The sequence below is a fragment of the Solanum verrucosum genome, unplaced genomic scaffold, assembly GCF_900185275.1.
Source record: "Solanum verrucosum unplaced genomic scaffold, falcon-dt-bn FXZP01000154.1, whole genome shotgun sequence".
In the NCBI taxonomy this organism is placed as follows: domain Eukaryota; kingdom Viridiplantae; phylum Streptophyta; class Magnoliopsida; order Solanales; family Solanaceae; genus Solanum; species Solanum verrucosum.
The window spans coordinates 2,006,692-2,033,401 of NW_026020217.1; the positions used below are offsets into that span (position 1 = coordinate 2,006,692).

The 26,710-nt window shown below is 39.3% G+C and overlaps 1 protein-coding gene across 1 annotated transcript in view; it reads right to left on the reverse strand.

Annotated features, from left to right (window-relative positions):
• LOC125830831 (40S ribosomal protein S9-2) overlaps positions 1 to 26,538 on the reverse strand; it is a 396,173-nt gene extending 369,635 nt beyond the window's left edge. The window contains exon 1 of the mRNA XM_049510007.1: positions 26,529 to 26,538. The gene's annotated coding sequence lies outside the window, so the exon portion shown is untranslated. The remainder of the gene's footprint in view (positions 1 to 26,528) is intronic.
• Positions 26,539 to 26,710: the final 172 nt, after the last annotated feature.

Sequence of the window (26,710 nt, forward strand, 5' to 3'; positions counted from 1 at the left end):
TTCATGGTCCTTCCAGATGAACTTCATCAACTGATGGAGGGTGGACGACACAACCCCAACCATATGAATCCACGGTCTTCTGAGGAGCAAGTTGTAACTAGTGTTGATATCTAACACATGAAATTCCACACTAAATTCTCTAGGACCCACCTCAATTCCCAAATTCACTAATCCCAACATATCTCTTTGCTCTCCATCGAAAGCCCTTACATTGACTTTGTTCTAGTGAACCTTTCCCAAGCCAAAGTTTAGCTGTTTGAGTTTCGAAAGTGGGAAAATATTGAGACCAGACCCGTCATCGACCAAGACACGATTTATAATCTTGTCCCGACACATAATAGTGACATGTATAGCCTTGTTGTGCATTGCGCCTTCAAAGGGTAGCTCTTTGTCACAGAAAGTGATGCGGTGCCCTCGAACAACTTGGCTTATGATGGCCGCCAGATTATCATTATTTGTACCCACGGTCATATAAGTGTCATCCAAAGCTTTCATCAAAGCTTGTCTATGCAGTTATGAACTCATCAGTAAGGCCCACATAGACTGGGCTGGTGTTTTCTCCAGATGCTTCATGATTAAATAATCTTTCAGTTGCATTTTCCTCCAGAACTCTTCTACCTCGGCCTCGCTGATCGGCCTTTATGATTGATCCTTCTTCTGCCCTCTCTAGGCTAACTCTTCTGTTGTGTAGCATCTACCGAATCTAGTCATACCCTAGTAACAGCCGTTTCGATCACAAACTTCTGTCGAGTGGGAAAATTTCTCGGCAACAAGAGACAATAGCCTTCTCAGGTGTCATAATCACAAATTCCTTCTTCTTTTTTATGCTTAGCGAGGCCACAACTTTCTTGAGCTCATAAACAACAACCGGGATTATCTCTTTTGTCATGCACCACTCTTTCTCTGTCTCAATCATATTGATAATGACGCCTCCATGATTTGACAAAGGATTATTGTTAACATTGGGTGTGGTTGTCTGGAGAGTGACCACTTTTTGGTCGATCAGGTCCTAGATCTTGTGCTTTAAATTGATATAGTCCTCAGTATCATGCCCAACACTGTTGGAATGATATGCACATCTTTGATCGGGTCTGTAAAATCTAAAGCTAGTATCTACAGGCTTGGGCCTAACTGGATGAATAAAACCTACCGCAGTATATCCCTTGAATAGCTGTGTTTGACTCGCAATGACATGAGTAATATTTCGAGCTGCCTTCTTCTCAAATCTCAGAGGAGGAGGATCGTAATTGCCTTGTTGAGGGGGAGACATTTGACGGTAATTCAGAATATTTTGACGAGGAGCTTGATACCTTGGATATGAATTTGTTGGGTTATTTGGCTGTGGAGTTTGGTAGTTTAGAGGTGTATTTTGTTATTATGGAGGTGGGGGTTTGATAAAATGGGGAAGAGTTTGGTAATTTACCTGAACGTTTGCACAGTTAGGGGTGGCATTATGATAGTGAGGAGATGGGGTTTTGTACATTAGAGACGAAGTTTGGTAAACATGAGGAAAATTATTTTGGTAATTAGGGGGGGCATTTTGGTAATTTGGGGGAGGGGTTTGATAACCATCCTGGACATAACAAGTCGGGTATGAAGTCTTTGAAGGTCGAGAACGACCTTTGTACGGTGAAGATTTTCTAGAGGGCTTCTTTCCCTCAGATGCATAGGAAATAGAAGACACGTCTTCTTTCTCCTTCTTCAAAGATCTCGAGGATCCAGATGCGGCAGCAACACGGGCAATATTCCCAATTCTTAGTCCGTCTTCATTAGTCTCACCAACCTTTACTATCTCTGCAAACTTTGCTCCAATGAGCAACATAATCCTATCATAATACTCGGGCTCTTGAACACGTACAAATACTTCAACATTCTCTTTTTCAAACACAGGAGGACGAACTCTTGTGGCCTCCTTTCTCCATATATATGCATATTCTCTATAACTTTCGGTCGATTTCTACTTGATCTTCTCCAAGGAATAATGATTAGGAAAGATCTCTACGTTATAGGCAAATCGTTTGACAAAATCCTTAGCCAACACAATCCAGCTAGGCCATTATTTCGTTTCCTGAGACGTAAACCATTCTAGTGCTTCTCCATTCAGACTTCGGCTCAAAAGCCGCATTAATAAAGATGCATTCCTTCCAACTCCAGCAAGCTTGTCATAGTAGGCCCTCAGGTGCGCTAAAGGATTTCCTATTCCTCCAAAAATGTAAAATTTTGGCACTTTAAACCCTTCTGGGAGGTCCAAATTTGGATGGATGCAGAAATCCTCATAACTCAAACCAGCGACCTCAGGAACATAGTGCAACTCTTTCATGTCTTTCATAATATCTTCTTGCATATTTAGCTTGGCTACCTCTTCATTTGTCCTCCACTTTCTTTCCTGTTCCTCATAGTGATCGGGCTCAAAACAGTTAACATAGGGTTCATTTGGGATTGGGATTTGAAAAGAGGTCTTTTGAGGCAAGGGTGGAGCAATGGAGGGATTCTGGGTGTTTTTAGGGGCTTGGTAATTTTGGGGGAATGTCTAGGTTGGTAAGCTGATTTTGGTGATGGGGAAAGGTTTGCAAATTGTTAACATTTTGGCTTTGAGGGGGAGGGCAAGCCTGCGGGTTGGCATTTTAAGGAGGAGGGAAGGTTTGTACGTTGGTACTGTGAGGGTAACGTGGTGCTTGGTAGGAAGCGGAGTCATGATGGGAATTTGGGGTAGTTAGATCAATGGTGGGGGGATGCTGAGCAGGGTTAGAGGGTGGGTTTTGAACTTGTTCTGCGTTTGGAGTAGGAAAGTGGAGTGGAGGTCTTCCATCCCCTTAAGCATTGAGAGTGAAAACTGGATTAGGCAAATCTTACCTTCTCTGCATTTCGACCGTCATTTCGGCAATCTGCTACATCAACTACATAATTAATTCATTTTGATCAGCGGCGGTGGGCTGAGCCACGATAACATCAGTCAAGCCAATCTCATCATTGTTATCATCCATTACTGCCTTTACTTTTTGTGAACTTTGATTGGGAAAGGAATCTTTAGGAGCCTTAAATCTTGTGAAATAAGGATGATCGGCCAGTTTATTAACACAAATCAATTCTAAGTATCTGTAAAAGGAAAACAACTCAAAGGCAAATCTGTTAGTGTTAATTCCTGACAACATGATGCAAAAAAACACATAAAAGGCATATAAACACATAAGATTTGCTTTGTTTGAAGACATGTTAACCCACGAATAACGAGACTGATTTAAATAAACATGAATTTGCTCATTTGATTTTGAGACTAGTGAATCAGAAAGGTTGAGTTGCGTTGAGCTAAGGCCTTTTTGCTGTATCTCTCGGCATATGTTGATGTGAACTCAACATTTCCTTGTCGAATGAAGGGGGAAATGAAAGTTTGGAAAAGATAGGGGCCGGGCCTTTAAAGGTTGCCTAAGTATCTCTGAAGGAGAAATCACGCCCTACGTAGTTCGAATACAAAGATTATTTTGATTTTCATTCGTTTATTTCTTTATTACATGGAAACTGAAAACATACAATAGAAGCCTTAAAACATAAACCATGCCTTTGTCAAGGCTGCTTCTTCCCAACAACCAAGACTTTCTTTTGTTTGCATCTTCAATGACGATAACGAGGGGGGAAATTTGACTTGGATCCTCCCTTTGACGATTCCACATCATAACGAAACACGAGACATGTTTCAATGTTGTGATCCTCAGTGCCATTATAAGGGCAACCTTCAAAGATTTCATTTCCCAAGGCAAATATCACTCTTGCCTTCTTTTTGGGAGGGGTTAGGATCCCGCCTCGAACCAATTTAAGTTATATGCTTGCATGCAAATCTTCAAAAGGTGTGAAGTAGTGACAACAAAACATGTGATCTGTGACCGGCATACCAGGTTCCGGTTGATCACAAGTAAAGAAAGTGTAGTGACCCCACATATAGGTAATTTTCTCAATGCTGATCAGGTCGCGGATCACAGTCTTCAGCTCTACACATTCCTCTATGGTGTTCCCTGTAACATCTCGCTAATTGAAAGAACTAGAAATAGCTAGAATTAGAAAGAGTGATTTGTGGAAATAATTAAAATCTGGAAATTTGACAAAGGTTAAGATAAGAATAATTTTTTGGTCAACTTCAAATGACCATAACTCCTAGCTCATGATGAGTTAGGTGTGTTTCCAGATATCGTAGGAAAGATCTTGGAATAATCTTTCGAACGCCACCAAGTTTGCACAATTCTAAGTTCGTATGTGTGACATATGCCCATTGGAAGTTGGGCTGTTCGAATAAGGAAAGTCCAATCCGGATTTTTGAAGGGTAGTTTGGTCTTTTCCATACCCAACTTAATTAATTCGTTTTTGGTAATCACTTAGGGTTCTAAACTGAACTTGGTCAGTTTACACTTTTGAAAATTAAGTTAGTTCATAGTTCGTCGAGTTCTTGGAGATTTTCGTGTGGATTTCGCCAAGGGTTAATCCCTCCCTAAGAGGTATGTGAGACTTTCATAACGTTGGGTTCGTTCACCCACGTGCCAAATATGTTTATTTAGCGTGTATTCTGCCTAAAAGGTTGAAAGTTTGATGTTCTTGATATGTATTCTTGAATTTGATGTCGTTCTTGAATTGGGCTGATATTGAGAAGTTTCTGAGATCTTTACGTCGAATTATAGAGTTGTTTTGAGTTAGGTTCTTAGATACAGTTGCTGGGTATCTGAATCTTAAGAGAATTTGGGGATAAGAACCGAGTTTAGGAGAATTGGGGCTGAAAACGAAGAAGGAACAAGTCGGGCAAATCTGGGTACCAGGTTTGTTCCTCAGATTTGGAAAATCCTCCCTCTCGTCGCGGAGCTGTCACAGACCGTTCTGCCTCAAAAATCATTTTTGCGACCAAAAATTTAAATACATCTCCGCGTCGCAGACTAGTTTCCAGACAGGGATTTCTTGATCTTTTCTCATGTTTAACTATCTAAAAACATTACTCAACATCATGAGATCGTTCCTATCATAAATCACAATCCTTGAATCCATAATTCAATTCAAGGAAAGTTAAGAGTCAAGTCAAGGAAAGTTAAGAGTCAAGTCTAGAAGTTAAGAATCAAGTCAAGAGAAGTTCATAAAGTTTTCAAAAGTCTTTCACAAACGTTTTAACTTTGTTTTAAGTTAAGAAAAGAGTAAAGAGTTGAGTTCATTTCTTCAAAGATTATACGGGAACTAAGTATTCCCAAGAGTTTAAAATGTTTTCACATTTGAGCAAGAAAGGGAACATCGATTCCAAGAGAGCTTTTAAGCTACGTTTTGAGTAATTATCTCAAACCAAAGAAAGAAGTTTCTTTTAAAAACACATGAGCTAAGTATATTTTGGGAGTAGTATTGAGCATCGATATGGGTACGCCAGTACATAATAACTCAAGTCTCCATAAACCATGTAGCCATCATGGGTAGTAAGGGTCATACTTTTTAGATGACACCTAAGTGATTTTTAGCATAGACTAGTGGATCCACTTAGTTAAGGCTTTTTATATGATAGACAAAGTATTGGACAGTTCTGGCAGCATGGGCAAGACTCTGTATCACCACTTAGGCTCGTAGTGGTGGTTGTTGGTTAGAGAAAATCCTACATAAAATATACTACTTTATTATACGAGTACAGTTGAGTTTGTTATTGCATTTCTTTAACGAACTAAGTTGCTTTCTACTGTTTTAAAAGCTTTCTGTATATTGCAAGTGTTTTATTGCTTTATATTGAGTTAAGTTATTCAGGAGTTGAGTAAAGCCAAGGTAATTGTTCCTTTCAGATTCTTTTCAAGCCTATGTTATGTTTAGCATTCCAACCCACATACTCGTACATTCAATGTACTGATGCCAGTTGGCCTGCATCGTCGTATGATGCGGACACAGGTAACCAGGATCAACATCCAACTTCTCATTGATCCAGTTGAGCGCTCAAAGTCTGTTGGTGAGCCTACTTGCTTTCCGGAGGGCTCCTTATTACATTGCTTTTCTAGTTTTTCAGTTGTAAGGATGATTAGGGGTCCTATCCCGACATCCCCATTTGTTTTAGAGGTTTATAGACATATAGTTATAGTTCTTCAGTCTTATTCATTTCAGTTGTATACGTTTAAGACGTGAGTTGCCATTTTGGCTAAGTTCTTATCTCTTAAGTCATTGCATGAGCTACAGTTCTTAGGTTTAAGTCTTCCGCTGAGTAAGTAAGCCAGGCCAAGGGTTCTCTTGGGGTCAACAATGGTTCTCGAGTACCGGCAACGTCCAGGGTGTAAGCTCGGGGCATGACATGCCTCTTTTGGTCTTGATGGTAGGCACATGTCTTATGTGCGTCTTCAGGTTCAACCTTGGAAGTGACCCCTTCTAGGGGATTTAGGATGCCTAAAGCCTTAAGATTCTCATATATGAGAGCTCATGAAATGGCTTCTGCCCTCACGCTATGATTTTGACAATACGCTTGGAGGGTGATTTTTTCGTTCCCATCTTTCAATTGTCCTAAGAAAGGAGTCGTGTCACCAGCTTCTTCCTTAGGTTTTGTTTCGGCAACTTCAGGTTTATTGTCTTTTGGAGTGGTAACATTAACCTCTTCATCAAGGGAAGGGTATTTTTCTCATAGCCTCTGAATCTCCAGTGTTGCGTCCTCTTTCTTCTTTAGTGTTATAGCTATCTCTTTGTCCACCACAACCAATCTCAACTTTCTGGCTGCAATCTCCATGTCTATTGCAACACTTTTGGCCAATGCAGCTGCAGTGGTGAAGTCTACTTCCTTTGTCCTTTTCCCAACCTCTCGGATCTCTTCGTTGATCCGGTGTAGTTTCAACATTAGTTCTTTCTCAGTCAACTCAACTTTGACATTTTGGCTTCTTTCATCTTAGTGGCGATTCAACCTTTCCTGAGATGATAGAGTAAGGTTTATGATTTGATAGTGGAGTTTAGTTTTGGCTGAAAAACTCACGACTTAAAGAATATTTTTGTCAAACATTGAGGTAGTGGCTTGCTTTTTGTATTTGTGAAGATTTTTGGAAAATTTTCGAAAAGGGGTGGGTTAGAATGTCCTCGTTCAAAGAAGCATATCACATAAACAATTAAAAACGCAAACATACAAACAAATATCACATCCTAAGAAGATATGTGACCCTTTTGTGCCAAGGGTAGGCCTAGCGATTTGAAGGATGTATTGTGCCATTTAAGAACAAATTATTGCACCCCCAAAATAAGATCCATAAATAATTAGAGAAGTCATTACAAAGTTTACAAAATGGGTACATCTTTTAGGGGAAAGGATAAATTGCAAATACAATAAAAATCAATCCCACGTCAGGGAAAAAAGATAACTAGAAGGCCGAAGGTCCTGCTCCTTCTTTTGCTTTCTCCACTTCTTCTTGGATGAGGTGCTAGCTAGTCACCATATACGGCCCGACGAACATGGCTTTGGAGGACATTGGCACGTTTTGGAGAGTATCAAGCTGACAATCTAGGTTTGAGTCCAAACGCATTAGGAATGCCCTTGCATTTGCTAACTCTTGCGTGATGAAAGCTAAGGCCCTTTTGATTTCATATTCTCTTTGCTGGAACTCTTGTTCCCTACGCATATATTCTTGCTCCCTATGCTGAAACTCTTGTTCCCTTTGGTCCCACTACTGTTGAAAATGGTCGACTTGAAGTTGGAGCCTCACTTGGATATCTTCAATTTGTCGACCCGTACATGGCCCCGGGTTGAGTGTACCAAGTAAATCATCCTCTAACCATTTCTTGTACTTATCCATATACCCAGCTTGATACCTTTTTCCCGTCATGCTTTCTTTTATGTTTACACACTCGGCCCATTCTTGGAGAATATCTTTAGCGTGAGGGATCTTATCACAACTATTGTAATCTATGACATATCAACTAGTGTCTCCTTTCATTGGTGTGATTTGTTTCCTGCTGAACTACCGCATCACCCTACTAGGATTATAGGGTCGCATCCCTCTAATGCGCGGGAGAATCAGGAAAGGATACATATATAACCCCCGAGAGCATCCCCTAGGCGTCACGAGTGTATACAAGCCTCATAGCATATTCATTGCATAAGATACTTAAAAATAGTGCGAAATTTAAAACTTTTCTTTTATAAATCCAACAATCGAAAACATTAAAAGCAAGCGGAAGTCTATCGTCTCACATGGCCATCTAAACAATATACTTGAAATAAAATAGGGTCACGACCCTTTACAATCGACAAACTTAACAATTGTCTATTACATGAAAAGAAAGGAAACATCAACTACTTGTCCTCGATCTATGAGGACATATCACTTAGCCTTGGGGAACTCAAATCCAAGCTTTAATAGAGAAAACCACTAAATTGCTGGAACCTACACTTGTAGTAAAACATGAAGAAGGATGGGTGAGCACAATTAAATACTAAGTATGATAGCCATGCAAAAACATGCTTAAAACAAACATTTTATTTGAAAGTCATGAAATATGCCATTTTGAGAAAACTTCATGAACATAAGCATAATAGGCATAATATAAGACATAATCAACATACAAGTCATTCTTCACATTATAGACATAATCAACATATAAACCATTATCTTCACATTAAGCCTTCACCTCAAGTAACCCTCCATCTATACTTTGTGCAATGTATAGATAGCGTCCCATACCACCATCCACACTAAAGTACCACCTTAAGGTCACCAAAAGTGAACTTACCATTCATCCTTTCCATCTTCACACAACACTCATATGTAGAGGAAATAAACATTTCATCAGTCATATCAACACATTAGGACCAACATCTAGGACAACTCTAAATCATACTTGTGCAATGTATGAATAGCATCATATACTACTACTCACACTAAGTACTTCTGTGAAGCCACTATAGACAAGGCACATTCAATAATTCATAACAAGGAAGTAACTCATAACACAATCCAAGTATAGCATGCATCATCTCATTTAAGCATATAAGTCAACATTCTTCATTAAGTTCATTAAGAGCATTTTCATTCATTAGACATTAAACCAACATTCTTCATTAGCATCACCATAAGGGCACATTTATTCATTTAACATTATAAAGGAGCACACCATGACTACTCTCAATGTCTACTTGTGCAATGCATATATGGCGTCCCATACCACCACCCACACTAAGTAGTGCATTCTGAAGAAGCCATAATTCATTAACATTCTTTGTGGGGGTAAGACTTAACTGACATAGACCATGAGAGCTAAATTATGGAATCCCGGTGTCACCCTCACCGGATAAGGGGTTCCTACTTGCCTAAGGTAGGACCATTACATTTTAGCTTAGGTGGATCCACTAGCTATTATACCTATGTGGGCACATAGTTATGGGATAGGGAGATTTCTACTAGATACCCCGCCTCAACTCACTGAGGGCATCCATCTCAAGAGATTGCTACTAGAAACCTTGCCTCAACTCACGTAAGGGCTTCTATCTCATTTCATATCCTCTCGGTGCTTGGCATTATTCCCCACGGAGTACTTAACAATCATTACTTTCATTCATTATTATGGGATAAGAGATTGTTATTAGATACCCCACCTCAACACACGTGAGGGCATTTATCTCAAACCCAACATTCATTTATTGGATAGCTCAAAGATTCAAAGATGAGAATAGCCTTTAGACTAAGAATCCCCAGATTGTGAAAAAGTCCTTTCACAATATGTCATTATCATTCATTAGTGTACAATTGAGAATAGCCTTTCAACCAACACATCATCATTAAAATAATCATAGAAGCTTCATTCATTCATTCATCCTTCATTCATGAGTGTGTGTGTGTGAGAATAGCCTTTCAACAACAATTACACCATTACATTATGATCACAATCACATTACTTTCTTTTATTCAAGAAAGGGAAGCCTAAGCCTATCAATACAAGATACAACATTACATTTAAGAAACCCTTCACATTCTACCATCATTATTCATAAGAGCATAATTAAACATAACTTTCATTCAATAACACAATTGCATTCTAAGTAACTAAACACCTCCACCTTTCAAGTGGATCTATAGATCAAGCACAATTCTACTTCAACATGTAATTTGATCATAAATTTCCCTTCAAGGCTATGAATCAACATCAATCCATAAATCCAAGATACTACAATATATAAGGAAATTGACATGATTCAATCACTAATTCAATATAAACATAAAAAATTCAACATACTTGCATCATAAATTAATTCCAAATCTCAATTCACCACTTATGAATTTGGGGGGGGGCATGGGTTCTAGGAAGAAATCATATTAATTCATATTTAAATTCACAATCCAATCATAATTCAATGCAATAAAGACTTTGAAAATTGTTTGGAATCGAACCCATGCCAAGATTGAAAACAAGGTTTTTGGAGAAACATTGGAGACTTGAGTTCACTTTTGAAATTGGCTCCTTGAAAGAATCTAAGTCAAGGATAAAGACTACCATACCTTTCCTTGAAGAATCCCACGAAAATCCCTTGAAAAACTTGAATATTTGACCTTGGAAGCTTGAAGTCTTTACCTCCAATGGAGGTTTCTAGAGAGAGAACTTTTGGAGGGGAGGGGAGGTTTTGATTTTGGGTTTTGAAATAATGAAGTCTAAAATATGTTTTAATACTTTAAAAACCCTTAAAATACCATAAATAACTAATTAAAACGGTCTCCAAACGAAACAAGACTTAACATGATTTTACCAAAAGACCCTCACCTTGGCCGAACCAAACCAGCAACACAGGTGGGGACTCATAACACCAAACCACAGACCATGGTTTGGGTCACACCCCATCCTGGTCAAGCATGGTTTGGGGATATGGCTTGGTTTTGAAGGCCTTGACCTACGGATCAAGACCACGAGTTGTGGTTGGACCTACTGGGCGTAGGTCTCATACGTAGGTCTAACTTTTTGGACAAAGTCTTATTTTCTTGGGGTCTTGGGGGTTAGGCTTTAGGTCCTCCCCAAGGACCCCTAGGGTGGTCCTTGGGAAGTCGTACCTTGATTTTTAACCCCTAAACCCCTCAACCATAGCTCGTAACTACATTAAACTACTTCAAACCTCACACCAAACTTAAAGACACACTAGTTAGGCTCTAGTTTCACTTATTAGTGTTACAAGTCGTTACATTATCCCCACTTAGAAACATTCAACCTCGAATGACACTTTTAAACACATTAAGGGGTTAACGAGTCAAGACTAGCAACTCATCATGTATGCAACATCATAAACAATGCACAAAACTAAGAGGAAACATCAATTCCACATCAACAAGCTCAATGCAACACAAGAAAGTAGGAACTACATCTACAAACTCATTATGCATGAAAACTTCAACATTTCTCATTCCATTGGATGAACTACCTTCTCCAACTCATATCATGCTCCTCATAACATCATTAAACACATTATATAATTACTCTCGAAAGCACATTTAGGCATGTTCAACAATTCCACCTCATGAAGCATATAGACAACTCATACTAAATGCACATCAACATAAGGAACATATAAATCATAAAAACTCAATTTCTCATTTAAACATAATCTCGTCAAGAACATGCATATCATAAGGAGACCATGGAAGTACATAATCATACATGACTCCAAACATCAAACAAGATATGAGGAACTTTTGGTCTCAAGCTTGAATAGGAATAGAAGGAAAGAGATAAGGATATCAAAACTCTAAACAACCTTACTATTCAACATACTATCCCCCACATAGGAGTAAACCCAACTAAGGCTAACATGAAAACAACATAAGGACCTCAATACCACATTCATAACTATAAGGAACTATCACATACCAGTGCCTTTATCCGGATTAGCCTATTTGCCCTCTTTGGCTTGAAGTATATAGAAACGGTTTCTATTTGGAGCATTAGGATCCAGTCCATCATTAAGAGCTTTCTTGGTCTCTCTCCTCTTTTCCATGAGTGTTGGGCAATCTCTCATCTTATGACCCTTCTTTCCACACCCAAAGCAACCATCCGTGCCAGCAAGGCACTTTCCCAAATGTTGTCTCCCACACTTGGCACATATAGATCTTTCAAAAGAAGAACCACCTCTATTTCCTCCTTGAGACTTAGGGTTAGACACCCTATCATTGTTGACCATTGGGGAATCTTGGTTGTAGAACCTTTTTATGGACCTTGGTTGACTTTGTTCATCGGGACTAGCCCTTTTTACCTCCTTATTCATTTTCTTCAGTTTCATCTCCTCAATTTGTTTAGCATATACCATGAGCCTTGAAATATCCATGTCATGATGGAGCATGGTCATATGACATTCTTCCTCAACCAAACCGGGCACTCCCATCAAAAACTTATTCATTCTAGCCCTCGAGCTTGACACTAAGGTTGGGGAATATTTGGATAGTTGGGTGAACTTAAGAGAATACTCCTTCACACTCATACCCACTTGACAAAGGTTCATGAAATCTACCTATTTTTGTTCCCTCAACTCCAAAGGGAAAAACCTATCAAGGAAAGCTTTTTTGAACACCTCCCAATTTATGGGACCCACACCTCTAGGCCTCTCACCCTTCCATTGTTTATACCAAATTTGAGCCACATCTTTTAATTGGTAGGCGGCTAAATCTGCCTTCTCCTCCGAAGACACCCCCATTGCACTAAGTATCTTGCAAACCTCATCAACAAACCTTTGGGGATCTTTTTCTACTTTGGAACCTAAAAACTCAGGGGGGGGGGTTCATCCTAGAAAAATTCCTCAATCTCGAAGCCATATTACTGTTATTGGTATTCACTCGAGGCCCCACATCCCTATGAACTTGGGCTGTCATAGCTTGGGCTAAGGTTAGAAATGCCGTCCTAATTTCTTCATTGGTCATGGCCAGGGGATCTATCGGAATTTGATTTCCTTGATTGACTAGAGGAACTTGGTCACCCTGAGGACCTTGGGGAGGAACTCCCTCATTCACAATATCCTCTTCTATCCTTCTTGGGTTCGCCCTTGTATTCATATCCTATAAACACAAGAATAGGGTTAGGAAAATGACACTTATAGATATAAACTCTATGGCACGACTTCAAGAATAATGAAAGAAGTGTAACTTCCTAACGTGCTATAGCCTCTTGCTCATAGATGTGTCGCGACTCACACTGATGAACAAGACTCTACTAGACGTGGCTTGTGAGACATCAATCCTAGAAACTATTGCCAAAACCTTATGCTCTGATACAATATTTTTAACGCCCCAAGAGCACCCTCTAGGCGTCACCTGCGTACAAGACTCTGAAAAGTCTCATAGCATATTCATTGCATAAGATACTTAGAAGTAGTACAGAATTTAAAACTTTTCTTTTATAAATCCAACAATCAAAAACATTAAAAGCAAGCGGAAGTCTATCGTCTCACATGGCCATCTAAATAACATACTTGAAACAAAATAGGGTCACAGTCAACTACTTGTCCTTGATCTATGAGGACATACCATTTAGCCTTGCGGAACTCAAATCCAAGTTACACTAGAGAAAACCACTCAATTGCCGGAACCTACACTTGTAGTAAAACATGAAGAAAAATGGGTTAGCACAATTAAGTACTAAGTATGATAACCATGCAAAAACATACTTAAAACATACATTTTATTTGAAAGTCATGAAATATGCCATTTTGAGAAAACTTCATGAACATAAGCATAAGAGGCATAATATAAGACATAATCAACATACAAGTCATTCTTCACATTATAGACATAATCAACATATAAACCATTATCTTCACATTAAGACTTCACCTCAAGTAACCATCAAGCTATACTTTGTGCAATGTATGGATAGTGTCCCATACCACCATCCACACTAAAGTGCCACCGTCACCAAAAGTGAACTTACCATTCATCCTTTCCATCTTCACACAATACTCATACGTAAAAGACATAAACATTTCATAAGTCATATCAACACATTAGGACCAACATCTAGGACAACTCTAAATCATACTTGTGCAATCTATGAGTAGCATCCCAAACTACTACTCACACTAAGTACTCCTTTGAAGCCACCATAGACAAGGGACATTCCTACTCAATAATTCATAACAAGGAAGTAACTCATAATACAATCAAAGTATAGCATGCATCATCTCATTTAGGCATATAAATCAACATTCTTCATTAATTTCATTAAGAGCACTTTCATTCATTAGACATTAAACCAACATTCTTCATTAGCATCATCATAAGGGCACATTCATTAATTTAACATTATAAAGGAGCACACCATGACTACTCTCAAATTCTACTTGTGCAATGCATATATGGAGTCCCATACCACCACCACACTAAGTAGTGCATTCTTAAAAAGCCATAATTCATTAACATTCTTTGTGGGGGTAATACTTAACCGACATAGACTATGAGAGCTAAATCATGGAATCCCGGTGTCACCCTCACCGGATAAGGGATTCCTACTTGCCTAAGGTAGGACCATTACATTTTAGCTTAGGTGGATCCACTAGCTATTATACCTATGTGGTCACATAGTTTTGGGATACGGAGGTTGCTACTAGATACCCCACCTCAACTCATGAGGGCATCCATTTCAAGAGATTGTTACTAGAATCCCTGCCTCAACTCACGTGAGGGCTTCCATCTCATTTCATATCCTCTCGGTGCTTCACATTATTCCCCACGGAGTACTTAACATTCATTACTTTCATTCATTATTATGGGATAATAGATTGTTATTAGATACCCCGCCTCAACTTACGTGAGGGCTTCCATCTCAAACCTAATATTCATTCATTGGATAACTCAAATATTCAAATATGAGATTAGCCTTTCAACTAAGAATCTCCAGATTGTGAGAAAGTCCTTTCATAATATGTCATTATCATTCATTAGTGTACAATTGATAGTAGCCTTTCAACCAACACATCATCATTAACATAATCATAGAGGCTTCATTCATTCATTCTTTATTCATGAGTGTGTGTGTGTGAGAATAGCCTTTCAACAACAACCACACCATTACATTATGATCACAATCACATTACTTTCATTTATTCAAGAAAAGGAAGCATAATCCTACCAATTCAAGATATAACATTACATTTAAGAAACCCTTCACATTCTACCATCATCATTAATAAGAGCATAATTGAACATAACTTTCATTCAATAACATGATTGCATTCTAAGTAAGTGAACACCTCCACCTTTCAAGTGGATCAATAGATCAAGCACTATTCTACTTCAACATGTAATTTGATCATAAATTGCTCTTCAAGGCTATGAAGCAACATAAACCCATAAATCCAAGATAATACAATAAATAAGGAAATTGACATGATTCAATCACTAATTTAATATAATCATAAACAATTGCACATACTTGCATCATAAATCAATTCCCAATCTCAATTCACCATTTAAGAATTTGGGGGGGGGGGGGGGGACATGGGTTCTAGGTAGAAAGCACATTAATTCATATTTAAATCCACAATTCATTCATAATTCAATGCAATAAAGCCTTTGAAAATCATTTGGAATCGAACCCATGCCAAGATTGAAAACTAGGGTTTTTGGAGAAACATTGGAGATTTGTAATCACTTTTGAAATTGGCTCCTTGAAAGAAACTAAGTCAAGGATAAAGACTACCATACCTTTCCTTGAATAATCCCACGAAAATCCCTTGAAAAACTTGAAGATTTGACCTTGGAAGCTTGAAGTCTTCACCTCCAATGGAGGTTTCTAGAGAGAGAACTTTTGGAGGGGAGGGGAGGTTTTGATTTTGGGTTTTGAAATAATGAAGTCTAAAATATGTTTTAATACTTTAAAAACCCGTAAAATACCATAAATATCTAATTAAAACCGTCCCCCAACCAAACAAGACTTAACGTGATTTTACCAAAAGACCCTCACCTTGGCCGAACCAAACCAACAACACAGGTGGGGACTCATGACACCAAACAACAGACTGTGGTCTGGGTCACGCCCCATCTTGGTCAAGCGTGGTTTGGGGCTGTGGCTTGGTTTTGAAGGCCTTGACCTATGGATCAACTTTTTGGACAAAGTCTTTGTTTCTTGGGGTCTTGGGGGTTAGGCTTTAGGGTCCTTCTCAAGGACCCTAGGGTGGTCCTTGGGGAGTCTTACCATTACTTTTAACCCCTAAACCCCTCAACCATAGCTCGGAACAACATTAAACTACTTCAAACCTCACACCAAACTCAAAGATACACTAGTTAGGCTCTAGTCTCACTTATTCATTTACAGGTCGTTACAACAGAGCCTCTCGAATGACTATATTTTCTGACTTAAAATCCTGAAACATCAATTGAATATTTTCCTCTCTTATATCGTATAGGACTTGAGCCCACACTTTCCTCGTGTGGTGGATCTTGAACTTATGGATACTTAAATGGAATTCATAGAGGTCAAGGTGACTCGACTCTTTTGGCTTGGCCAACTCCTGTTTTTGAGTCTCGTCTATTTTAACCAGATGTTTAGTTATCCACCATTGAAGCAAGATATTACACCCGTGGAAAAATAGATACTCGCCTTTGAATTTACCTAAAGATCGATAGATGTCGGCCAAAATGACCGGGGCTAGATTGAAATGTTTCCTATAATTTTCTTATTTACCAATACCCTCAAAGATAGGGTGTGTAACCATCACAACTTGAGTATCAATTTTATTTCATTCATCGTGAGGAGATATCATTGTTCCTAAGAGGCATATGGCAAATGCCAGGGTTTGAGTCTTACTGATATACCGTGAGTTTACGTATTTTTAATACATTTCACTTAAGAGTTGTGTGTGTCTAGTGACTTTTTGTATTGGTTTTTATGTGCTTTTATCATGTTTTGCAGGAAAGATGTTTCGGTGCGGAAGTAAAGAGACAGCTGAAAGAAATGCAGAAAAGGGCATCTACAGAGGTGATATACGGACCTTAGGTCCATTGACGCTCCGTAGATGGTGATCGTAGATCAGCAGGGCAAGGCATGGGAGGAGAATCAAAGAATCTGACCAAGTGTGGAACCACGGTGACCATTCTACGGACCGTCCTGTTGAACCGTAGAATATGACTGTAAGGGTTCCAGTACCTGATTTTTGGAGAATTCTAAGTATGGAGCTACAGAGAGGGATCGACAGACCGTAGATCGATCTATAGTCCGTACTGGTGTTCCATTGATTGCTTTAGAGAAACTGATTTTTGGAAGCTAAAATATTTTCTAAGTCCTGGCTGACGGAAGGGACTCAATGATCGTAAATTCATTAACGGTCCGTAAGTCAGTCTCGTGGAATGAAGACGTGTACCTGAACAAACTTTTCTTATTTTGTTTCCCTTTTAATTTAGGACTTGTTTTCTATAAATAGAGTATGTAAACCTCATTTTTGGGGGTTAAACTTCATTACTTTTATTCTAGTTTTTGGCTTTGGAGATTAACTTGCAATTTTAGCAATTCTTAATTTTCTAAGCATGTTTTGGTGATTTTTTACTTTGAAATTCAAGTTGAAAATCTGGGATTATTCTACTCTACTACTTAAATTCATGATTTATTCTTCAAACATTATGAATTGTTTTCTTGCTAATATGGGTAACTAAATCCACAACTAGGACTGTGGGAACCATGAGCGATTAAAGAAGTATGAATAGTAACTAAGTAATTCCCGAATAGTATTTTGCTTGCATTGATAATTGTTTCGTTTAGAAGTCTTTTTAACGGTGCACAACGTTAGAACTCGCCTTGTTGCTACTTGCCGGATCAAGGAGGTAGTTTATAAGAAAAGAATTATCAACATAGATTTAGTGTGATACTATCTAATATAATTAATGTCGATTGGTGCGAGGGTGAAAACTCTTCCATACATCGATGTGACGTCTAATATGAGGTAATGGTAAAGGTTAGTAAATTATACACACGTAGCCGGACCAATGTGTGGGGTGAAATACTCTAGATGCCGGACCAAGAATTTAGAGATACATAACTTATCGCTTGCATGTAATACACTTGGAAGGGATTGCTATTACTAGGATTATGGAGTTATGAGCTTATGGGGAACACATACTCCCTAATTTTTTTCTCAATTTCATAACAACAAAAGTTTAAATCTTGCTTAGTAATTACTTTCATAATTTCCAAAAATTGTTACACAAATCCCCCGCTTTTACTTATTTGTCACGGAAATACATTGGCTAAACGAATATAATTGTTATTGAACTTAAGTCTAAACATATTCCTCGTGGGATCAACCCCAACCTATAAGTTGAGTTCTTTACATGATAATGATTTCTTATGCTTATGAAAAGAGGTGTAATTTGAGCGTATCAAATTTTGGAGCCGCTGTTAGGGAATAAGTCTTTTAGATTAAGTTTAACTACACTATTGAACTTTAGTCAAATATTTCCTAATTTTACTTTTTCTTTTGTTTTTTTCTCTCTCAAGATCTTACTCTAGTGTGTGCTAAGTACATGGAGCCAAGGCGAACCACTTACTCCCTACGATCCAGAACTGAACAGAACTTTGCAGAGAATGAATAGTCAAGGAGTTTAGGTTAATCCTATCAGAGGAGAGTTAGGTGAAAGAGTTGGATTTCAACCTACAGGAGTAGGTGATGAGAATAATTAAGTATCAGTTGAAACTAGATTGTGAGATGCATTGAGGGTACATGACCTACCAGGACCATGATAGCCTGACAATTTTAGGGTCAACCTTAATATTGCCGATTCTGATGGACCTCCTGTCCTACCGCCTCTACCTCAGGTGAATACATTTGTGGTGACCAGTAGCTTGATGCAGATGCTTACAACGAGGGGCTTGTTTGCCGGTTTGCCAGTAGATGATCCACAGGACCACATAGCCAAACTAAACCATGTCTGCAAAAGCCGCATCGATCGACCTGATTGGGATATGAACGTCATTGGATTGCGAGTGTTTCCCCTATGATTGACCGAAGATGCTGCTGTGTGGTTCAATGAACTCCCTTACAACTCAATCTATACATAGGAGAAGTTGTCATATGCGTTCTTAGCAAGATTTTTTCCAGTATCCAAGAAGTTGAATAAAAAGGACAAACTCAACAACTTTGTGGCAATACCTGGAGAGTCTGTGAGTAGTTCTTGGGACAGGTTCACTACCTTCATGAGAGGTGTCCCGAATCACCGTATTGATGATGAGTCAGTGAAGAAGTACTTCTACCGAGGAAAGGATGATAATGGTAAGGCAGTGCTGGATACTATTGCAGGAGGTTCGTATGGTGAATGCACTTTTGCACAAATTACAGAGAAAATGGAGAAGATATCTCGAAACAATAAAGGTTGGAGCACTAGAAAGTCAAATACTGGGAGTAACACATTTGCCATTCAAGCTACAAACAACCATCCCGCAGATGAGATTCGTGAGGAGATGGCCCAGATGAGAACTGAACTAGGGTTGGTGTTAAAGCATGTAACTGGAGGAGCGGAGAAGGTGAATGATGTGAACTATTTGACTAGAACTCCACCACCGGGAGACGAGTATTACTTTGAAGAGGATTCTTATGCGGTGAATGAGCAGACAGAGGGTTTCCAACCAAACACCCAAGGTTCCAATCTGGATAATTAGCGCCAAGGTCAAGGAAACCAAGGTCGGAACTATGGCAACTATAACCGAGAGGGTCAATATGTCCAGGATGGGAACTTCCATCGCGACAACAACTACAACCGGAACAACTATGGCAACATAAATGATTGGGTTTGACCTTATGTTCCGCCTCAAAATCGGGATTATGGTCACATGTCACGTATTGAGGATATGATGAAGAAATTGATGAGGAGGTTTGATTCGACTGATGAGAATGTGAAGGATATGCGAAATGACTTGTTTGGTATTGGTAAAAAAGTTGATGCCCACGCAGTGTCGATCAAGCATCTTGAGCTACAGATGACTCAGTTTTTGACTACAGTGAACCCAACGTCAACCTGACACTCTTCCTAGTAATACTATCCAAAATCCAAAGAATGAAGGACATTGCATGGCAGTCACGACTCGAGGAGGTAAGAATACCATTGATCCGCCTATGCCGTCTAGAGTAGAAACTGATGCTAGTAAAGATGATGATGTGGTTGAGGTGACTGGATAGACCGAGAATGCGACTGAGAAGGAAGATGAGGAAACTCAGAAAGTTGTCCCCCTACCCAGACCTCCACCTCCTTTCCCACAAAGGTTAGTGAAAAATACTGAAGAAAGCAAATACCACAGGTTTATTAGCATGTTGAAGCAACTTTCCATCAATGTTCCGTTGATAGAGGCTTTGGAGCAAATGCCTGGGTATGCAAAATTTATGAAGGATATAGTGACAAAGAAAAGGGCCATGAGCTTCGAGGATGATGATTGATTACAACATTGTAGCGCTATTGCTACTAGGTCCCTTGTGCAGAAGAAGGACGATCCTGGTGCCTTTACTATCCCATGTACCATCGGGTTGTTGCATTTTGCTAAGGCATTGTGTGATCTTGGGGCTAACATTAATCTAATGCCATTGTCGATTTACAAAAAGCTAGGTCTGGGAGATCCAAATCGACTGCGATGCGATTGCTTATGGCCAAAAGAATTATGAAAAGGCCCATAGTTGTGCTCCATCATGTACTAGTAAAAGTGGAGTCGTTCATCTTTTCGGTAGATTTTGTGATTCTTAACTGCGAGGTTGATTTTGAGGTTCCTATCATTCTTGGGAGACCATTTTTAGCTACGGGGCACGCTCTGGTTGATATGGAAAAGGGGCAGATAAAATTCAGACTGAACAATGAAGAGACAACTTTCAATATTTGTAGGTCTATCAAGCAAAGTAGTAAGATCCAATCGGTATCGATGATAACCTATAGAGTTGAGAGTGTTTCTGAAGTGTAGGTTGAGGAGAGACTGGTGTTGAGGCATCAGCAACGGTTACGATGAGCTTCGACAGTGATGGTATTAAAGAGTATGATGAGCTGGTAGCCGCACTTTATAAGTGTGAATATTGGTCAAAACCAAAGAAGTTGGAGCTGGACATGAAAAATCGTGAGTCCCCACCTGCACATCCGTCTGTTGAGGAGGCACCGAAATTAGAGCTTAAGTCTCTACCACCGCATTTGAGGTACGTGTTCTTGGGAAAAGATGATACTTTATCGGTCATTATTGTGGCTGATTTGAATGGGTGACAAATAGAGTGTTTTGTTGCCATATTGAAGAGGTTCAAGTGAGCCATTGGGTGGACTATTGCGGATATTATTGGGATCTCTCCCGGTATTTGTTCTCTTAAAATCCAACTTATGCTGCATCGCAAACCTAGTATTGAGCACCAAAGAAGATTAAATCCGCCTATGCAAGAGGTAGTTAAAAAGGAGATCATCAAGTGGTTGGATGCTGGAGTTATCTATCCCATTGCAGATATTAGTTGGGTGTGTCCTGTTCAATGTTTGCCCAATAAAGGTGGAATTACTATGGTTCCTAATGAGAAAAATGAGCTTGTTCCGATGAGGCCCGTAACTGGATGGAGAGTCTGCATGGACTACCGGAAGTTAAATGCTTCGACAGAAAATGACCATTTCCCTCTGCCTTTCATGGATCAGATGTTGGATAAACTTACTGGTAAGGGTTGGTATTGTTTTCTTGATGGTTATTCGGGCTACAATCAGATTTCTATAGCTCCGGAGGAGCAAAAGAAGACCACCTTCACTTGCCCTATGGGACTTTCGCCTTTAAACGAATGTTGTTTGGGTTGTGCAATGCTCCAGCGACCTTCAGCGTTGTATGATGTCGATATTCTCTGACATGGTGGAGGACACTATTGAGGTATTTATGGATGATTTCTCTGTGGTAGGTAACTCTTTTGATCGATGTCTGGATCATCTGGCTGAGGTGCTTAAAAGGTGTGAAGACTGCAATCTGGTGCTAAATTGGGAGAAGTGCCACTTTATGATGAAAGAAGGTATAGTTCTAGGTCATCGGATTTCTGAGAAGGGCATTTAGGTAGATAAAGTGAAAGTTGAGGTGATAGAAAAACATCCTCCACCTATATCTGTAAAAGGTGTTAGGAACTTTCTTCGGCATGCAGGTTTTTATAGGATGTTTATGAAAGATTTCTCAAAAATTGCACATCCCTTGTGCAAACTGCTCAAGAAGGAGTGTAAGTTCTATTTTGATGATGCTTGTCTAAGAGCATTTGGAGAAGTTAGTTACTGCACCTATCATTATTTCACCGGATTGGGGACAACCGTTAGAGGTAATAGATAAGAGAAAATTCTTCATCCTATTTATTATGCTAGCAAAGCTCTAAATGTGGCCCAAAAGAACTATACGGTAACTGAACAAGAGCTTCTTCAGGTGGTTTTTGCATTCGAAAAATTTTGATCCTACTTGCTTGACACTAAGGTCATAGTGCATAATGACCATTCTACATTGAGGTATTTGATGGCGAAGAAGGATGCAAAACCGAGGTTGATTAGATGGGTATTGTTGTTGTAAGAGTTTGATTTTGTGGTAAAAGATAGAAAGGGGACCGAAAATCAAGTTACCGATCACTTGTCCAGATTAGAGGAAGAGGTTATGCTAAAGCTTGGTGATAGGGCTGAAATTAATGATGCTTTTCCAGATGAACAGGTATTGGCTGCTTCTCATGATCTGATTCCTTGGTTTGCAGACTTTGCTAATTATTTGGCAAGCGATTTGGTGCCCCCAAATTTGTCTTTTCACCAAAGGAAAAAGTTTATGCATGATGTGAAGAAGTTCTTTTGGGATGAGCCTTATTTGTATCGTAGTTGTGCCGATGGGATTATTCATCGCTGTGTGCCAGCGGTCAAGATGATGGGTATACTAGAGGCGTGTCATTCATCGCCTGTTGGTGGGCATCATAGTGGTGTTTGGACTGCGCATAAAATTTTGCAGTGTGGGTACTACTGGCCCACCATCCACCAAGATGCTCATGATTTTGCCAAGTCTTGTGACCGTTGCCAAAGAGAAGGAGGAATTTCAAAGAGACAAGAGCTTCCTATGAATCCGATATTGGTGATTGAGTTGTTTGATGTATGGGACATTGATTTTATGGGTCCATTTGTGAGTTCACATGGGATGAAGTATATTCTTGTTGCGGTTGATTATGTATCAAAGTGGGTGGAAGCAGTTGCGCTCCCAAACAATGAAGGTAAAAGTGTCACCGCATTCTTGAAAAATAATATCTTCTCCAGATTTGGTACACCGAGGACGATTATCAGTGATGGAGGTTCCCACTTTTGTAATAAGTTGTTCAAGGCGCTACTTGAGAAATATGGTGTCCGCCACAATGTAGCCACTCCTTACCATCCACAGACTAGTGGGCAAGTGGAAGTGTCAAATAGAGAGATCAAACAGATTTTGGCGAAGACTGTGAATGATAATAGAATGGATTGGTCAAGAAAGCTTGATGATGCTTTATGGGCTTATCGCACCGCATACAAGACTCCCATAGGTATGTCTCCCTACCAACTTGTATATGGGAAGTCTTGCCATTTACCGGTAGAGCTAGAGCATAAGGCTATGTGGGCTATGAAAAACCTAAATTTGGATTGGGGCGCCGCATCTAATCAAAGAATGAATGACTTGAATGTGCTTGATGAGTTTCGCCTAAAAGCTTATTAAATTTTAGCCTTGTACAAAGAAAAGATGAAGAAGTATCATGATCAAAGAATTGAAAAGCGAGAAGTTGTTATGGGTGTCTTGTGCTTCTATTCAACTTTAGGTTGCGCTTGTTTTCGGGTAAACTCAGGTCCAAATGGACCGGGCCATTTTCGCTCACAAAAGTGCTTCCCCATGGAGCGGTTAAGCTTGAGAACAGTGAAGGAACAAAGTTCATGGTAAACGGGCAACGGATCAAGATCTATCTGGGAAACGTGGAAAGTGTGCAAGAGGTTGTTGAAGCCTATGTTCTTGATGAAGTCTAAGTAATCAAGAGGCCTGAGTCGTGCCGCGATGTTAAATCAAGTGCTGCTTGGGAGGCAACCCAAGATGTACAATCTAGCCAATTATAGGTTTTTGTTTTAGTAGTTTTCTTTGTTTAGTTGCTTTTTTGTATTCCCTTAGATAGGTGTTTTCTCTTTGGTTAGTGTTGGCTAGATATAGCATAGGGTCCGTGTCTATAAAGTGTCCAGAAAATGTAAAAAAAAAGAATGGCCTAATGGTTGCTACATGTGCAGGTGTGCAAGGTAAAATCTGCAGAAAATGGTCTGGTGCAGAGGTCTACGGACCCCATCGACGGTCTGCAGTTCATTCTACAGACCGTAAATAGCATCCATAGATCCAAGGTAAGTGATATTTTACAGTGTGAAAGTGATCTACGGTACCTATCTATAGACCGTCGATAGACCTACGGACCATAAGCGTGGTCTCGTACGTCCAACCCTAGCTTGACCGACCTGACCCGAACGACCTCTAATTTAAAAATCCCACTTTCAAATCATTTTCCACTTCTTCTATGTCCTCCCTAACCGTTTCTCCACCTCCCAAATTCCTCAAAACACTCATTCTCACCATAAATACATCATCACCCACACTAAATTCATCCCTCATATTCCAAATTTTCTTTTCTCTTTCCCCCAAATTTCTCTAAACCCCCATTTTTCAAACTTCGGTGTCCGAGTGCGGTGCAAGTAGGTGACTTTTGTTGGTGATATTGGAATCATAGTGTCGTCACACAATCACACCACTTTTCATTACTTGTAAGGTAATAAACTTTCCCCTCACTTTGAATTTTGGTTCATAGATTGAATATAGAAAATCGGGAGTTGGGTCTTGACCTTAGGTAGTTAACCGTCTATAAATGCATGCTAAATTTGGAATGCTAACAACCTTGGGACGATGGTCAGTGATTGTGTGTAGCTATCGCATAAAATCAGTGCAAATAAATAGTCTATATGTAAGTTTTGACTTAGGGTTCCACATCTTGTCTTGAAGTTATTATAAAGTTGCGTAATTGGAAACCTTAGAATGACAAACTAGCATGAGTTATGTTGGAATGCATGATTAGACTAGGATAATATTGCAATTGTCTTCAAAAATTGGTTTAAAAAATAAGGCACAACTGAGACTTGGCACAGACCCCATCTACGAGATCCCGTCTACATACCGTAGACCAGGTCCGTAGATGGAGGCCCTTGGCAAAATTCACCAAGTGTGAAACTACGGATATGGACTACGGTCCATAGACAAATCTACAAAATATTCTGCATGTCCGTAGTTTCCAACAGAGACCAACTTTTTGGTACCTCTAAGCTACGGAGGGGTTCTACGCACCGTAAGTCAACCTACGGATCGTAGGTCCCCACTGAAGCCACTGTCTGAATTTTTTTCTGTTTTTCGTTCTTGTTCATTCTTAGTTCTAAAATATTTTCGAGTGTGTTATGTATTTATTTTGGTACTAATTAGACATCCACAGGTACCATGGAGCCTAAGAAGCAAGTTACCTACTCAAAAAGGGGTAATTCAAAATCTGTGGCGCCTACTTTTAGGCTGATTAACAAAGACACGGATGCGGAAAAGGATCCCGCATATGTTCCACTGGCCAGGAGGACATCTCCTACTGCACCTCGAGCTACCCGAAATACATCCCGGCAAGTGGTCACCGACGTAGTCACTGTCTCCCAGTCTGATGAGGAGAAAACACTGATCGAGTCACCGGCTGGTCTGCTTCTGGTTCTGAGGTTGGTTCTTGATACGCTCAAATTACACCTCCTTTCAGAAGCATAAGCGATCGTTATCAAGTAAAGAACCCAACTTGTAGGTTGGGATCGATCCCACGAGGAAAATGGTTTAGACTTTACTTTTAACCAACAATTATATTCAATTAGTCAAATTATTTCCAGAAACTGGTAATAAAAAGGGGGGTTGTGCTTGTGTGAAACAAATAGTAAGAAGTAATCAATAATTAAACTCAACTTTGGTTGTTATCAAGATAAAAGAAATAATTAGGGTACACGTGTTCCCCATAATCTCATAACGCAGTAATCCTAGAAATAGCAATCCTTTTTTAGTGTATTACATGCAAAGTGATAAGTTAGGTATCTCTAAATCCTTGGTCCGGCATCTAGAGAATTTCACCTCGTACCTTGGTCCGGCTACGTGTGTATAATTTACTAACCCTTACTTTTACCTCATATTAGACATCATAATCGATGTTTGGATTAGTTATTACTTCGCACCAATCGACACTAGCCTATTAGATAGTATCACACTAAATCTATGTTGATAATTCTTTTCTTGTTAATTACCTCCTTAGTCCGGCAAGTAGTAACAAGGCGAGTTCTAACGTTGGCCACCGTTAAAAAGACTTCTAAACGAAAAAATTATCAATGCATGCAAAATACTAGTCAAGAATTGCTTATTTACTAGTCATACTTTGTTAATTGATCATGGTTCCCACAACCCTAGTTGTGGATTTAGTTACTCATATTGGCAAGAACACAATTCATAATTGTAGATGAAGAAATCATGAACTTACGTAAAGAGAATAATAAACCCAGAAAATTAACTTGAATTGCAAAGCCAAAATCTTCAAAACGAACTTGAGAAATCAATAATTGCTAGGGTTGCAAATTAATCTCCCAAAGTCACAAAGCAAAAATAGAATAATAATGTCTAACCCCCAAAAACGAGGTTTACATGTCCTATTTATAGAAAACAAATCCTAAATAAAAAAGGAAACAAATTAAGGAAACTTTTGTTCAGGTACGCGTCTTCGATCCCA